At 39.5% G+C, this 14,125-nt stretch overlaps 1 long non-coding RNA gene across 1 annotated transcript; it reads left to right on the top strand.

The window, feature by feature from the left end:
* Nucleotides 1-6,570: 6,570 nt before the first annotated feature.
* On the top strand, nt 6,571-13,513 carry LOC147652104 (uncharacterized). The gene is made up of 2 exons (XR_015289629.1): nt 6,571-9,869; nt 11,226-13,513. It is a non-coding gene; the product is annotated as an uncharacterized LOC147652104 (long non-coding RNA).
* Nucleotides 13,514-14,125: the final 612 nt, after the last annotated feature.

The raw sequence follows: 14,125 nt of genomic DNA, 5'->3' as shown, positions 1-14,125 counted from the left end.
TTTTTTTCTGGGTGATTAGGTAAAGAGGGTTCACAATTTGACTGTATTCAGGAATATGTATTTTCTAAAACTTTATGGCACTTAAGAAAGCTTGTGTTTCTTTTTTATTAGTTGGTGGAGACATGGTTGTGGATTTGTTGATGACATTAGTAGGAATTTGATGCTGTTTATTTTGTTATTTTATTCTCAAGAATTGAATTTCACGAGTTGGTCTTTTAACTTTGTTGTTTTTTGATGCTAAAATCAGCTTCTAGGAGGATTTGGATTATTTTTTCTCCTTTTTTAAACACTTTTGCTGCTGTGTTTTCTCACACAATGATGTCATCTATGTACTGTAGATGTTCTGGAGCTTTATTGTTTTCTATGACAGCTTGGATCAGTTCATGGTAAATGGTGGGCTTGTGTTTCTACTTTTGGGGCAGTCAGTTTTAGTTGTACTGCACTCTTCTCTACGTGAAGCCAAATGGAGGCTTGCATATTGCTGCCAGGGGAATGGAGAAAAATGCATTGGTAATATCAATAGTGGTGTACTACTTTGCTGCTTTGGACTTTAGCTCATATTGGAGCTCCAGCATGTCTGGCACAGCAGTTCTCAGCTATGGAGTCACTTTATTTAATGTAAGATACTTCACAGTCAATTTTTATTTTTTTTAGATTTACGTACAGGTCAAATGGGACTGTTGAAGGGTGAGTGGGTTTTGCTGACTATTCTTTGGCTTTTTAGTTTTCAGATCATTTTATGGATGGGGATTACAGCATTTCAAGTTGTTTTATATTGTCAGCAGTGTACTGTCGAGGTGGTAACTGGTACTTGTTGTTTTTTCACTTTTAGAAGTCTTACTGTAGATGGATTAGGTAAGGTGTTCAGTTGTTGGACACTTTCTGTTTCTGCAGTTGTTATTTCAGATGCTCACTTGAGTCTTTTTGGATTTTTGAAATACTCATTTTGGAGGTAGTTTATTCTTAAAATGCATGGGGCCTCCGGGCCTGTCACAATAGGGTGTTTCTTCCACTCACTTCTAGTTAGGTTCACATCTGTTTCTACGAAGGTAAAATCTTGCGATCTCTGTGTCACACCAGCAATAGAAACAGATTTTGCCCCCACAGGTTTTGATGGGATCAATGTGCACTGTGCACTAGTATTAACTAAAGCTTCGTATTTTTGTGGTTCTGATGTGCCAGGCCAACGAATCTACACAGTCTAAAAACCACAATTTTTCTTAGCTTCTACTTGGCTAGAGGCAGGCAGGGCTCCTCTAGGCTTGGTTATCTTTCTTTCTTTGGGTATATGTTTTGGAGGTTCTTTTAAGGGGATTGGACATGTTATTATCATTATACTTTGCAGTTTGGTTACGGGTAACTGAGCTGCTTTTTTTTTTGTGGAACTTCTTTTGTGACTTTTCCTTTAATTCACACACTTGTTGTGTCAGAGCTGCAGTAGATTTCTCATTTTATCTCTATGTTTTTTCTGCAATTACGCAGGAAGAACTACAGTTCAGTTCGTGGGGTATACTTTCTCTCTCGATTTGGGGAACGTTTGTGTTGAGTACCAGGACTTTTGATCTGTACTGCTGAAATTTAGAGAAGGTCTTCTTTAATTTCATCTCTAAGTTTTTTGTGATTCTCTTCTATCTTATCTTTTAATTTCTGCAGACGTGTTTCTATAGTTGTGATTTTTGTATGTGTGGGGCTATGCACGGCATCTGCGTATGCTCGGAGTTTTTTTGCTATATCTAGCACGCTCTTCTTCTTTTCATCTCGCTTTATCATTATTAAAGCAGATGCATATTTTTGTGGCTTAAGTCGTACTAATTTTCACTACACCATGGATGTACATGGCACTGAATCTGGATTTTTAGTTGGTATGTCATTTGAAAAGATAATTTCTGCTACTGCCATTTCTTTCAGGTGTTGGATTTCTTGTTCGATGTTTTTTTACTGTGTTTGCTGCATGTAGAGATCATCTACACACAGATATCTTTGGGCTACACTTTCCAGGACCCGTGCCCAGAGATTGTGAGGGTTAGCTCCCCTCATCATTCTCTGGTCGATAACTGGATCGTGTGACAGGGATCTCAGATGCTTCACTTCAGTACCATCCAGAACTGTAGCCTCACCTGCTACAGACGGACTAACCAACTAATTATAGATTCATCAGGTCGTCAAGTGTAGTCCTTCCTTAGGGCACGAAGGTTTTTCAGAGAAAAGGACTCAATATTAGCTTTTGATTTTGTGCTAGTTGCTTTGACTCTTGATTTTATGTCAGGGGGTGCTGAGGGTCTTTTTCTTGCATTATCATCATCATCATCTATTGGTTGATCGGTTTTGTCTGTGCACTTTCTACTTTTTGTGTTAGTAGTAACAGCTGTTGGTTGAGGTTTGTTGTTTGGTTTAGCTATCAGCTTTGTAACTGGGAGGTTGGCTGCAGCTTGAGTAACTGGGATAACTTGATTTATTTCTTTGTTCTTTTTGTCTTGTTTGCCGCTTTACAGTATTTAGCAATGTACGATAAGCATATGCTAGGGCTTAGTTTACTATAATGATTTTTTTTTCTTTGGAATCATCATGACACTTTTCTTTTAGGTATTTTTCTACTTCAGCTGGATTCTGAATTTGTTCATGTGGAAAGTCTTAAACTATAGGGTTAGAAAATTGCTTCAGAATTTGGCTTATATCTTCTTATTTTTCACACCACTCAGGATTTCTCATGCTTGGTTCAGGGGTTTTATCAGTCCTTCCAGAAATTTCAGCTCTCATTCTAGAGAGGTTGAAGACTGTATAGAGGAAACTTGTCAGATTAAATGCTAGAAAGATGGTCTCTTTAACATTCAGGGGAAACTGAACACTCTCTAATAGTGATGTAAGAGATTCAGAGGAGAAGAAGGAAAGGGAAGGTTGAAAAGCTTCATTTCTTGCTCTTCTTCTAACAAACTGGGTGCATAACCATACTTCTGAATCTTTTATACTTGGAACAGATTTTAGCACTTGAATCAACTTTTTAGAAATTATAATCACTAGGCTCAGCTATTTTAATTTGTGTTCCTCTATTGTAAAAGCTATGTGTTAGAGATAATACTGGGGCTAGTTTTGGATAAGAAAATAAACTAAAGGATAATAAAGGTATTAAAACTTCAAAAAAGCCTAGTGACTAGAAACACATGAAGGTTTGCACTTTAGAAGACCTTATTAATTGAAACAGCATGGTTGGATGGCTAGGGATTGTTTTATCTTGTCTCAATACAAAGTAATTGTCACTTCAGTACAATTAGTACAGGGTTTTTTCACTCTCTCATGCCCCACATTGGGCGCCAATGAATGTATTTCTTTTGGTTTAGGGCAAATTTGGGAGAAAACCTCCAATGGGCCCCACCCCAGGGAAGCAAACTCACATGGCTTCTTTCTCTCACCTCCCAACCGGTTCGGGAAGAGATTTTTTTGAGAGAAGTGATAAAAACCTGTTTATTTAACAGGCACAGCACTACCCAGCACAAGAATGAACAATATCAGATTACAAAACTCTCGCCACTCATCAGAGGGTTTCTTTCTTGTGGGTGTTCGCTCTGTTTTCAATCTCTCTGGCGCTGGAAAATGCCGCTGCCCAGGCTGGGCTCTCGGTAGCCTATGGGTGCAAGCTCCCGGTGCTCCCCTGACTCCCCAGTTCAGAGCAGGTTCAAGGAAAAAGGAAAGAAAACAGTCCAGGAAGACCTCACTGCTCTGGCTAGTTGGAAAAGTCAAGGTGATCTGTGTCTTGCTGTTTGTCTGTGTTGTAATCAAAACTTCTTCTCAGGATGTGGGGGGAGCAAGTACAGTTTCTGATAAAAGACTCGGTGCTTCTTTTCCATTCACTTTCACTCTTAGATGAAATTTTAAGAATACAAAACTTGTGTCTGGGTTAGGTGGACAAATGGGGATACAATTTAACATCATAATCAACCCAGGACAATAGGACAAAACAAAATGAGCCACTGCTAGATAAAAAATAGAGTGGATAATAAAAGGTACCTACATTACAGTTAGTGAGGAAAAAGTATAGATCAGGAATTAATGTGACTTCCATCTAATTGATGATGGAGTACACATAAAGTTCTGTCCCACAATTTCCTTTAAAGTATCTACGTAGATGCATCCGAACTTCAAGACATCCTACACGTTTGCAGTGTGTGTAGAAGATTCTGCCTCTGTGAAAGTTTGTGTAGCTTCTATAGTTTGTAAAGTGACGTGTCTGTCAGTCAGAAATTCCAGCTTATCTTCCCATGTCTTGTTCTCAAGGCAAGTTGTTCCTTACCAGCAGAGATGTTTATTGTATCCCATCTCTCTGGTGTCAGCAATAACTCTTTTAGTGGATTCCATCCGGCCTGGGTTAACTCACCTGTTCACGTGAGGGGCAGAATGTGGGGAATTACTGCACCTATTGATAGAACTGATAAGCTCTTCTGTGGTAGGGGGGAAGTCCTGCCAGATTCCACCCCTGGACTGAAGGCCTTGGCTTTACCTCATGATGTGGCAGCACAGGTACCTCTTGTCTCTGTGTTATAAAGGCATCCACCTTCATCTACGCATACACCATCATCGAGTAGTTGGATACACATTGATCTCCTCAGCTTCACTATTTCATTAAAAGATGGTAAACACTTTATTGGTATTGCTAAGAAGCACTTGCTGTGTCTTCAGTTTATGTCTTTTATATATTAGATTATGTAGCATATACATATTTTGATTTAGTTATTCATATGTTTATATTTATATATATATAAAAAGATTAGTAATAAACCAAGAGATTACAAAATACAGCATAAATTCAGAGTGTTCATGGTAGTTGGAGACAATCCAGTAAGTGACTTAACTTGTTTTGTTACCAGTCCATGTAAGTCAGGATGTTCCCCACACCTTGAGTTCTAAAATCATAGGAGGATGACATGCAGATCAGGAACAAAGATGAGTTTGTGGATGTAGTTTCTCTGTTGTAAGGACTGAAGAACTTTAACAGATGATCAGATGATCTTTTCACTTCCATTCACACTTCTTAGTCTAGCGTTCTTCTTGTTTAAGATATCAAGTGTTAGACAGCCTTACAATCATTTAAGCACATCTATATGTGTGTTATAGAATAGTCTGGTTGTCTCAGTGGAATCAAAGACGTAATGAAACTCAGTTGTTTCTACCTGATTAGGATATTACTTCAGTTGGGAATTTTATGTCTTCTTTTGAAGAGGTAAGCAAAACTGATTCCATGGTCATATGGAAATTCAAGTTACATGAAAGGAGAAGTTTTTTCTACCCACTGTGACAATCAGGGGGAAGACCCAAGTATTCTAAAGCAATACTTGCAGAAAACTACAAAACATATACAATTGTTAAACAAAGCAATAAAAACGATCAAATTATTTGGTATTTCACTTGTATTAATTAAGATGTAATGTAATCAAGTTTATGTAGAATAGTTATTCATTCTTCTGATAGCTTGTGAGACAAAATGGTTATTGTCAGATTTACACATCTTGTTCAATCCAATTTTACAAATTTGTAATAGAAAAAAATGTACGGAGCACTAATGTTAGAACTATGGTTATTACGCCGATGAGTTTTCTTAATGGCCACATTTAAATTTGGAACTTATGAGGTTACTCCATTAAATATATTTTCTCATTGGTTCCTTTGCATTTCCTGAAAGATTCTAGTGTTCCTTCCAATTTCTTTTACATCAGTCTGTATTCGCAGAGTCTGATCTACACATACGCAGCAACTGGTGCTGGTAGCTGTGGAAGCCGAAAGGAAATCCAAAGTTTATTGATTTTTTAAAATTACTTCTGGAAGACTGATAAATTCTTCTTTCGAGGTATTGATTGTATCTTCAGGCTTTGTTCATTTCTGGAAATTTGAGTTGTCTCTCCTTCTCAAAGGAGCATCACTTCAGCTGGGGAAAGACTTTTGGAGAATATGTTTGGTATGAGGTTCTCACCATTTGAATGCTTTCATGAAATGCCCTTTCAAGGGTCAGGTACAATTGTTGTATGTGAGTTTAGGAAAAACAACATGGTTAGTTTTGCTGGGATGGCTGATTAGCCATGCTGCATTACTGCAAACATTGGCCTGTAAGCCTAAAAATATAAAGAGTGCCATCATGGTCATTTTTGGTTACAGCAGAATCACTAGTTATTAGTTATTAGTCCCGCACGGTTTCTCTGTGTCCATCCCTGTGGTTTGATTCGCTGCTAGGGGTCCAGCAGCAGTAGTAGCATTCACAGCCGTGCAGGTTGTGAACAGTCCTTCTCGCTGCTGCTTGAGTGGTTCTTTGTCTCACCTCCAAGTCTTTCTTCTAGTCTTTTTTCTAGTGAGGGTATACTTAAGCATTCAAGGTTATTAGAGAAACCAAGACAACAGGATTTCAGCAATAATGGATATGTTTTTGGCACAGCGAGTTAACGGCAGCGGTTCCATCTCTGGCCTCCCGTCGCAAACACAGCGCTATGCTCACTGCTGCCAGACGGGGGCAGTGTAGGAGCGGCTTGCGAGGCTTCCTTGAGAAACAACTTCTCAAGTTTTGGGGGAAACCAAACTTGTACCGAGACAGGAGTGTCACTCTGCACAGAGTTTGGGACAGGGAGACTGGAAAACCAGTCAGCAGTTCTGAAACAGTAGTTTTTCCATCAGCATGTCTGCTTTTAGTGGCAACTGTCGGTTCACATATCATCTCCACCTGTTAGCGTGTACTAGGAACAGATGTATTTAGAAGTCCAGTAGAAATTGTCTGGCCAGTTGACCAGAGTGTTTTGTTACTTTTGATATGTGGGGGTTGTGCCAGGTTTGGGGTTTTGTTTAAGCCTCAGCTGGCACTGGGGACTCTGTAAGAATACTGTTTCCACATAGATCAATCGTCTGTCTCTGCTCTGTGTGGCAAAACCCAGAGTTTCCAATATGCCCTAATTTACAGCGTAACCATTTATCAAATTGGTATCACTGTTGTGGATCAGTTTTTATCTTTCTGACTTTTATCAGCTGATCCACTTTTTCATTCTATTATATCTGTAAAATCTGTCATTCACATGGCTTTTAACCCATCCTATATAGATTTGTTAGGATTGAGTCTGTAAAATCAACCATTCAAATCCTGCCTTTGCCAAACCTCTTTTCCATTCACTTGCCAATGAACATTTCCACTGACAAAATCACTGTGTGGCACCAGCCCAGATTGTGTAAGAATTACCGTACACCATCCTTGCTTTCTCTTTTATTGCCAATAAGAGTCTTCTAACTCTCTTACCTATGTACCTTTTGATTCCTTCTACCAATTCCATTCCTGTTTTAGGAGTAGCAGCTCTATACTTTTACCATCAATGTGTTTGGCTGAGGTATCAGTGAACAAGACATCTCCAGGTTCGGAGTTTGCAGTAAATGCAGGGTTATTCATTATTGCTTCGCTGGGTGGTGGTGGGATGCAGAGACCCCAGACCTCACAGCTTCAATAGTGATTTCTGCTCTTAGCCTTTGGCAAGGCTGTTGTGAATGAATTCAGCTTGTCAGAGTGATGCTGGAGTGAGCAGATGGGGCTTCTTATCTGATCTCTCGAGGGCTTTAAATCCAGCTCTTTGCCCCAAGAAATCTGCGAAGGAATGCCAGGAGGCTTACAGAGAGAGTGACCTTTTATGCTCTGTAGGTCAGGGTGGTTCCAAGGAGATAACCAATGGCAAACATAAAATTAACATGAAACAGGAAACCTGCTGGGGGCAGGTGGCTCCTAAAGGTTCTCTCCCCTCTACAGAAGGACGGCAGTATTGCTGGCTGGTTCACTGTCCCCCACAATTCATTATAGGGTTAGCTTTTCTAATGTTAATGTGTCTGGAATGGGGAGAGGGATGAGTGTGTGTTCTTTCTGCCCCCCCAGCCCAATACCCTGCACCTTTTGGAAGGTTTTACAATATTTTCTGCTTGCTAGTGTCAGGAAAATTAGTCCAAACACCAGCAGGTTTTTTGTCTAAAAAGGAGACAGAGGAGTCCTATAACTTTATTGGAATGAAAGGAGAGGTCATGGGGTATTTCTCCTGGGGTCTCTCAAATTTTTGGAGGACACAGCCTCCTCTTTATCCTGATTTCCCTTTCTCTTTCCCCATTGGCTGAGGTACTTGAGAGGTACAGGCTTCCTGAAATGCCTAATACTGAAGACTCCCTTCTAATGTATACCCTCCCCTTTTCTTTTCCTTGTGTCAATCACTGGAATTCCTATAGAATTTATAATTCTTGCCATTGTTTCTCTTATCTCTCAGCATCTAACTTTATTTATGACCAGACCTGCAGTTTGTTTGTAAAGACCAATCCCTCTCACTCCTTTCATCAATCAGTGGAATCTTTCCCATTGTTTCTTTACCTCTCAGTATCTAGTTTTATTTACCAGCAGACCCACAGGTTGATTGTAAAGATAGATCTCTCTTATTCCTTTCAATCCCTCCTCTTTCATTTTCTAAATAATTGTCTTTACAAACTTTAGTTATCATTGACTTAATTTTCTGTTCCTGGATCATTTTTGGTTTTGCAATTATTTGCAGTGACATAACTTTTTCTCCTTTTGTAGCCATTTCTGGATCTGTAGTCATGGCTCCTCCCTGCATCCCTTTGAGCACAGGTTGAGTAAGTTGCACAAAGCCAGGGATCATGCGTGGTAAAAAGATGAGACTTGCTACAGCACACAAGAGGGGAAGAAGCATTTGTTTAACCCATAGTTCACTAGGTAACCATGAAAATACATCCCATTCCAATTCTTTCCATTTTTGGGCTGGTACATGAGGTAACTTATTCTTTTTGTTATTTGTTTCACTACTGTTTTATTGTCATCTATTTGCAAGCAGCAGTTTGAGTAATTTAATCATTTTTACACACTCCCCTTCTTCTGCTAATAGATAAACTCAAAGATAAAGTCCAGTCAGAAATATTTTTTCCCACATATAAACCTCTTGTTCTATTTAGGCAATTAATGTCTCTTTCAGAAGAATAAAGTCACCCTAAAATCTCATTCTATAATGGACTTTGCTCAGGATGTTGACTCACCATTTAGGTTCAACTGGGCTGGCCACCCATGGCCACTCTTCAGACCTCCCTGGTCCTCTGCAGCCCCAACAATTGCTAAAGTTAAAGGTTTTTGCTATTTCTTTTCTTAGGATTAAAAAAATATTCTCTGAATTCTGGCTCAAAATTAACTGATAATAGAAAGGTAAGATTATGAAGAAAAACATTCTTGTGGTGTAATATAATCTCCTAATCTAATTTTCCTGTTGTCTTCCACACCCCCTGTGGTGAATGAAGGCACAGAAACCACTTAACATAAAGAAAACAATGACAGCAAGTATTAGCCCTGCAGTGACTGGAGATTCTAAAGGAGGGATGCCCACACAGACAATTTCAGCAGACAGTCTGTGGGTAGGCTGTAGGAGTCTGGGCTGCGTTAGAACAAATTGGAAAATAAAGAGAAACAGTTAAGAACAAAGACAAGGTTATCTGACATGGAAGGAACAAGTCAGGGTCAGTAAAAGAACATAAAGTAAGAGCTGACAGGATGAGAAAAAGAGAAAATTAAATAACTTGTGTTCTGATATATGTAAATGTAGTTATCCAATAATATGCTTATAAAAGCGTGTGAACAATACATGCAGCCACTTGTAGAGGAGATAATTATGTGTACAGATTGGTATACAGTATAAATGTAACCCAACTTAGAAAATAAACCAACGATCCGATCATCGTATTGGTGCTGTGCTGTTCCTGTTCCCACATGACGAAATGAAGGCCCCGGGAAACTGGTGACCCCGAGACACAATCAAGCGTCGCTGTTGGGAGCAGAAGCTGGAGAAGGCGGGGGCTGTCGGCCGGCGTTACCGGAGGTAAGCCGGGCTGCCCGAGAGAGGCAGGAATGGATCCGCGCTAAGCCGGAAAGAAAGGATCAGATATCGACAGCATGGGAGTCGCTGTATCAGGGATAGAAAAGGCTGCTATTAAAAGCTTGTTGCAGCTTACAGGAAAAACAGAGACGAAGATCAAGGAAGGGGATTTGGCTGCATTGCTTCTCTGGTGTAGAAAACAAGCTTTCATTGTAAATGCTGATCCGCTTTATGATACAGCTACATAGACTAATGTTGGTGCAGAACGTGGGGAATCTGTTCAAACAAGGGACAAAGAAGCTGGAAAGTTGGTATCTACCCATCGTACTCTAAGGCTAATGGTAGAAACAATGAAAGGCCAGGCTTGTGTTGCAGCAGCTGCTGCTCAGGCTTCTGTAGCAGCTGAAAAAGATAGAAAAAATTACAAAGAAGAAAATAATTTCTTGAAAACCAATGATATTATTACCCCAAAAACTGTGTGTCTGGTATCCGAGAGAGAATTTTGGGGAGGAAGGGAAATTGATATAGATCTGTGATAAATGGAATTGATTCATGTTAACTAAATTGTAACTATTTGGAAAGTTATTATTAGAAGCAATCAAAGGAATTAGTGTTCCAAGGCAGATGTACCCCTTTACACATGTTACATGTTAAAATTAAGGTACAGTTTTGAGATAAGTAATGTCCCAAGATGAAATCAACCTTGAGATGGATAAAGTTGGAACGACTTTAGGCATAGGGCCTGAAAATTATAAAATGTAAGACTAATTAGTGGAACACAATGCTTACTTACATAACACAACGCTTAGTACGCACACACAACCTGTAAGGTTATCCAGAGGACAATGAGGATGAGTGTGAGCCTTCATCCAAAAGCCCACCAAAAGAAGACTAAAGACCCCCTAGCAACAAGTGAGGCATGAGCCATGAGGAATAGCGACATAAAGTCAAAGAATGGGAAATAGGAGGAAACTTACGGGAAACATTAATGAATATGTATAAGCATACAGTATAGAAGTTTAGTTTGAAGTGCTTTGTTTTGTACGTGAGACAGGTTGAGAAGCCCTCCCCATACCCCGGCTGGTTTTGCTTATGCCTTAACCATATTCAATCACTGGCAAGCTATATTCACATATAGATATATAGATATAGATATCTGAATATATTTACTAAATGGTACTCTTTTACTAAATTGTATTTCTTTTATATCAAATTGTTCTTCACTAAATTGTATTCTTTTACTAAATTGTATTCTTGTATTCAATTCACTCAATTGTATTTTTTTTTTTTTTTTGGTTATTAAATTGCTATCAATTAAATAGACCTAGTTGTCTGAAATTCTAATTTCATTTATAACAGATCCACGGTGCCTCAGTCTTTTCCCTCAGTACCATCATTGCCTGATATGCCTGGTATGCCTGCACATCCTTCACCTTTTCAGTCAGCCCCACCTGCTCCATCAGAACAGCAAATTAATCCATCTCAAGTGTCACTTCCTGTGGAAACTGATGAAACACTTCACCCTAAACTTCAGCCTGAGCAACTTGTTATTTGTTGCATAAACAAGAAAAGGCAATGTCTGAACTTTTGTATCACATGCAAAGGTTAGATAGGCGATCCTCAAAACGGGCCATTCAGGATGCACACCAAAAAGCCCATCGAGCTGTTAGGGATGGTTTAAAAGCAGTTGAAGACAAGGTTTGTGGACCAGAAACAGAAGGTGTTGCTAGAGGGCAGAGAGAGCCTGAAAAAATTCTTGTAATACTCAAATTACTGAAGAGATGCTGCAAGCTGAAGAGAGATGAACTAGCAGATGCATAAAACAAACATAAGAGGAAAGAGAAATGTGCCCAGAGGAAGCTAATAATTTCCTACTGTCATGAGGTAGCTTTACCTTTAAGACAGCTTAGAAAGAGGGGAAGTTGAAGCTGCTGGTGGCTGATGGGAGTTTTTTCCTCCTGACCAATTATCAGTCATTTCCAAGAATTGACAGCAGATCTGACCATTAAAAAGTGAATTCAACTTGTAAACACCTCCTTAAGAAGTACAGACAGAATTCTCTTATGCTCTTTGGTTTCCGGCTTCTGAGGAGGTAACAAGGCTCTGTCTCGGCCTCCTCCCCACCCTCTCCAGGCCGACAAGGCCGCGGGGTGGAGGGGGGGAGGGGGAAGAGAAGCAGCGCTGGTCAGCCGAGCTTGGTTTTTAGTTTTTGCTGCTAGACTGAAACTTAACACCATGAACTCTTGCAGTTTTCCTAAAGCTTTTAATTCTTTTACTACCTGGATAAACATACAGATTACTCCTTTTCTCAGAAAAACAGAGAAAGAGAGAGACAATCAACATAGAGAAGACATCATAGAACCACCAAAAACAGTGAAAAAAAGAGTTAAGTTTAAATAAGAAAGAGAGAATAAGGAGATGCTTTACAGCTGAAATATCTTTCTGTTAAAGCTATGGAGATGAACAATAATAGTATAAAAAGACTCCTTTAATTCATGATAAGAGTATTGAGAGGAATAAGATATTCAAAGTGTAACTTTTGAGCAAAAGAGAGAGAGTACTTGTAATACTGTGAGTTGCTGGAATTGAGTTGAGTGAAGATTTTGAAGCTTTGAGAGGCCAAGAGAAAACTGTTTTCCAGGAAGGCTCACAGAGACAGATGAAGAAGACTTCTGCCTTTGAATGACTTATCCTTAAAAATAAAATTCCTAAGCTCAGTGACCCATACACACCTTGGAGAGATGTGAAATGGGAGGAGAAAATCTGATGACATATTTCCGGGCAGCTGGCATCAGAGAAACAGAAAGCTATAACAGAAATAGTTTTCTTGTGAGAAACTCCATAGATTAGCAGAAGAAGACTTCTGTTTCTCTACAGAGACTGATGAAAAGACTCTAGAAGGAACTGGGGACTGTTTAAACACCAGAGTTCCAAAGTCTTTTCTCTCTATGTTGTCATGTGAACAAGGGAATGGTTGGGTAGTGGAAGAAAAAAGGGATTTCTGGAAGTTTATTTTAATTTTCTTATTCTTGTAGTTTTGTTAATAAACTTTCTTTATTCCTTTGAAGTTTTAAGCCTGTTTTGCTCTTGTTCTAATCCATATCTCACAGTAAGAAATAAGTAAGTTGTCTAGTAATTTCTTAGTTACTGCTTTAAAACCATGACAGCTTCCTAGGTTCGGTTTAAGGGGTTGGTGGCAAACAGTGATCATAGGAGCAATAATGTTACTGGTTGTATTTCTAAGTTTTATGCTGATTCTTCCTTGTTTGTTACAATGACTTCAACAAATGTTGCACAATTTAGTTACTCAAATTTTTAAGAAAAGAGGGGGAGATACAGAACTCTGGGCTGCATTAGAACAAATTGCAAAATGAAGAGAAAGAGTTAAGAACAAAGACAAGGTTGTCAGACACAGAAGGAGCAAGTCGTGGTCCATAAAAGAACATAAAGAACTAACAGGATGAGAAAAAGAGAAAATTAAATAAATTCTTGTCTGATATATGTAAATGTAGTTATCCAATAATATGCTTATATAAGTGTGTGAACAGCACATGCAGCCAATTGTAGAGGAGATAATTATGTGTACAGATTGGTATACAGTATAAATGTAACCCAGTTTAGAAAATAAATGAACCATCTGATCATCGTATTGGTGCTGTGTCGTTCCTGTTCCTGCATGAAGAAATGAAGACCCCAGCAGTAGGCGATGTCAACGCCCTGGCTGCTGCTCTGGTCCCCTCCTGCAGAGTGTCAGTCACAGCCTCCCTGTGACTCCCTCCTTCTCCTCCAGCCGAGACGTCCAAATTTCTGGGGCTGCAGAGACCTTGACCCAAGTGTGATGGGTCCACCTGTGTTCAGCTGCCTTGACAGCTGTTTCTGTGGTCAGTGACACTTGGAAAGGTCCATGCCACTTGGCCACTAGTGGTGCTTTGTCCACTCCTTAACCAGCACTAAGTCTCCTGGCTGGATAATATGAACAGAAAAGTGCAAAGGCAGCATTTGTGCTAACTGGGCTTCTTGTCAAAGAAGTTTCATGAGACACAGTGTCTTGGCCACATACTGGTTTAAATATACAGCTTCACGTCCCCACTGCACTGAAAATCAACAGGGCATGAATCCCAAACAATTCAAAGGGAAATAATAGAATATTCCCTCGGGTTTGGCTCTTCTTCTTGCCAAAGCTAATGTCAAAAGCTGTACCCATGGCATGTGGGAAATGGAAAAATAGAAACTTCCACAGATGCCAAAGGGTTCAATCT

The sequence above is a fragment of the Cyanistes caeruleus genome, chromosome 7, assembly GCF_971803275.1.
Source record: "Cyanistes caeruleus chromosome 7, bCyaCae1.hap1.1, whole genome shotgun sequence".
In the NCBI taxonomy this organism is placed as follows: domain Eukaryota; kingdom Metazoa; phylum Chordata; class Aves; order Passeriformes; family Paridae; genus Cyanistes; species Cyanistes caeruleus.
Note: the sequence above shows the minus strand (reverse complement) of the source record. Positions and strands in the feature narration are given on the sequence as shown.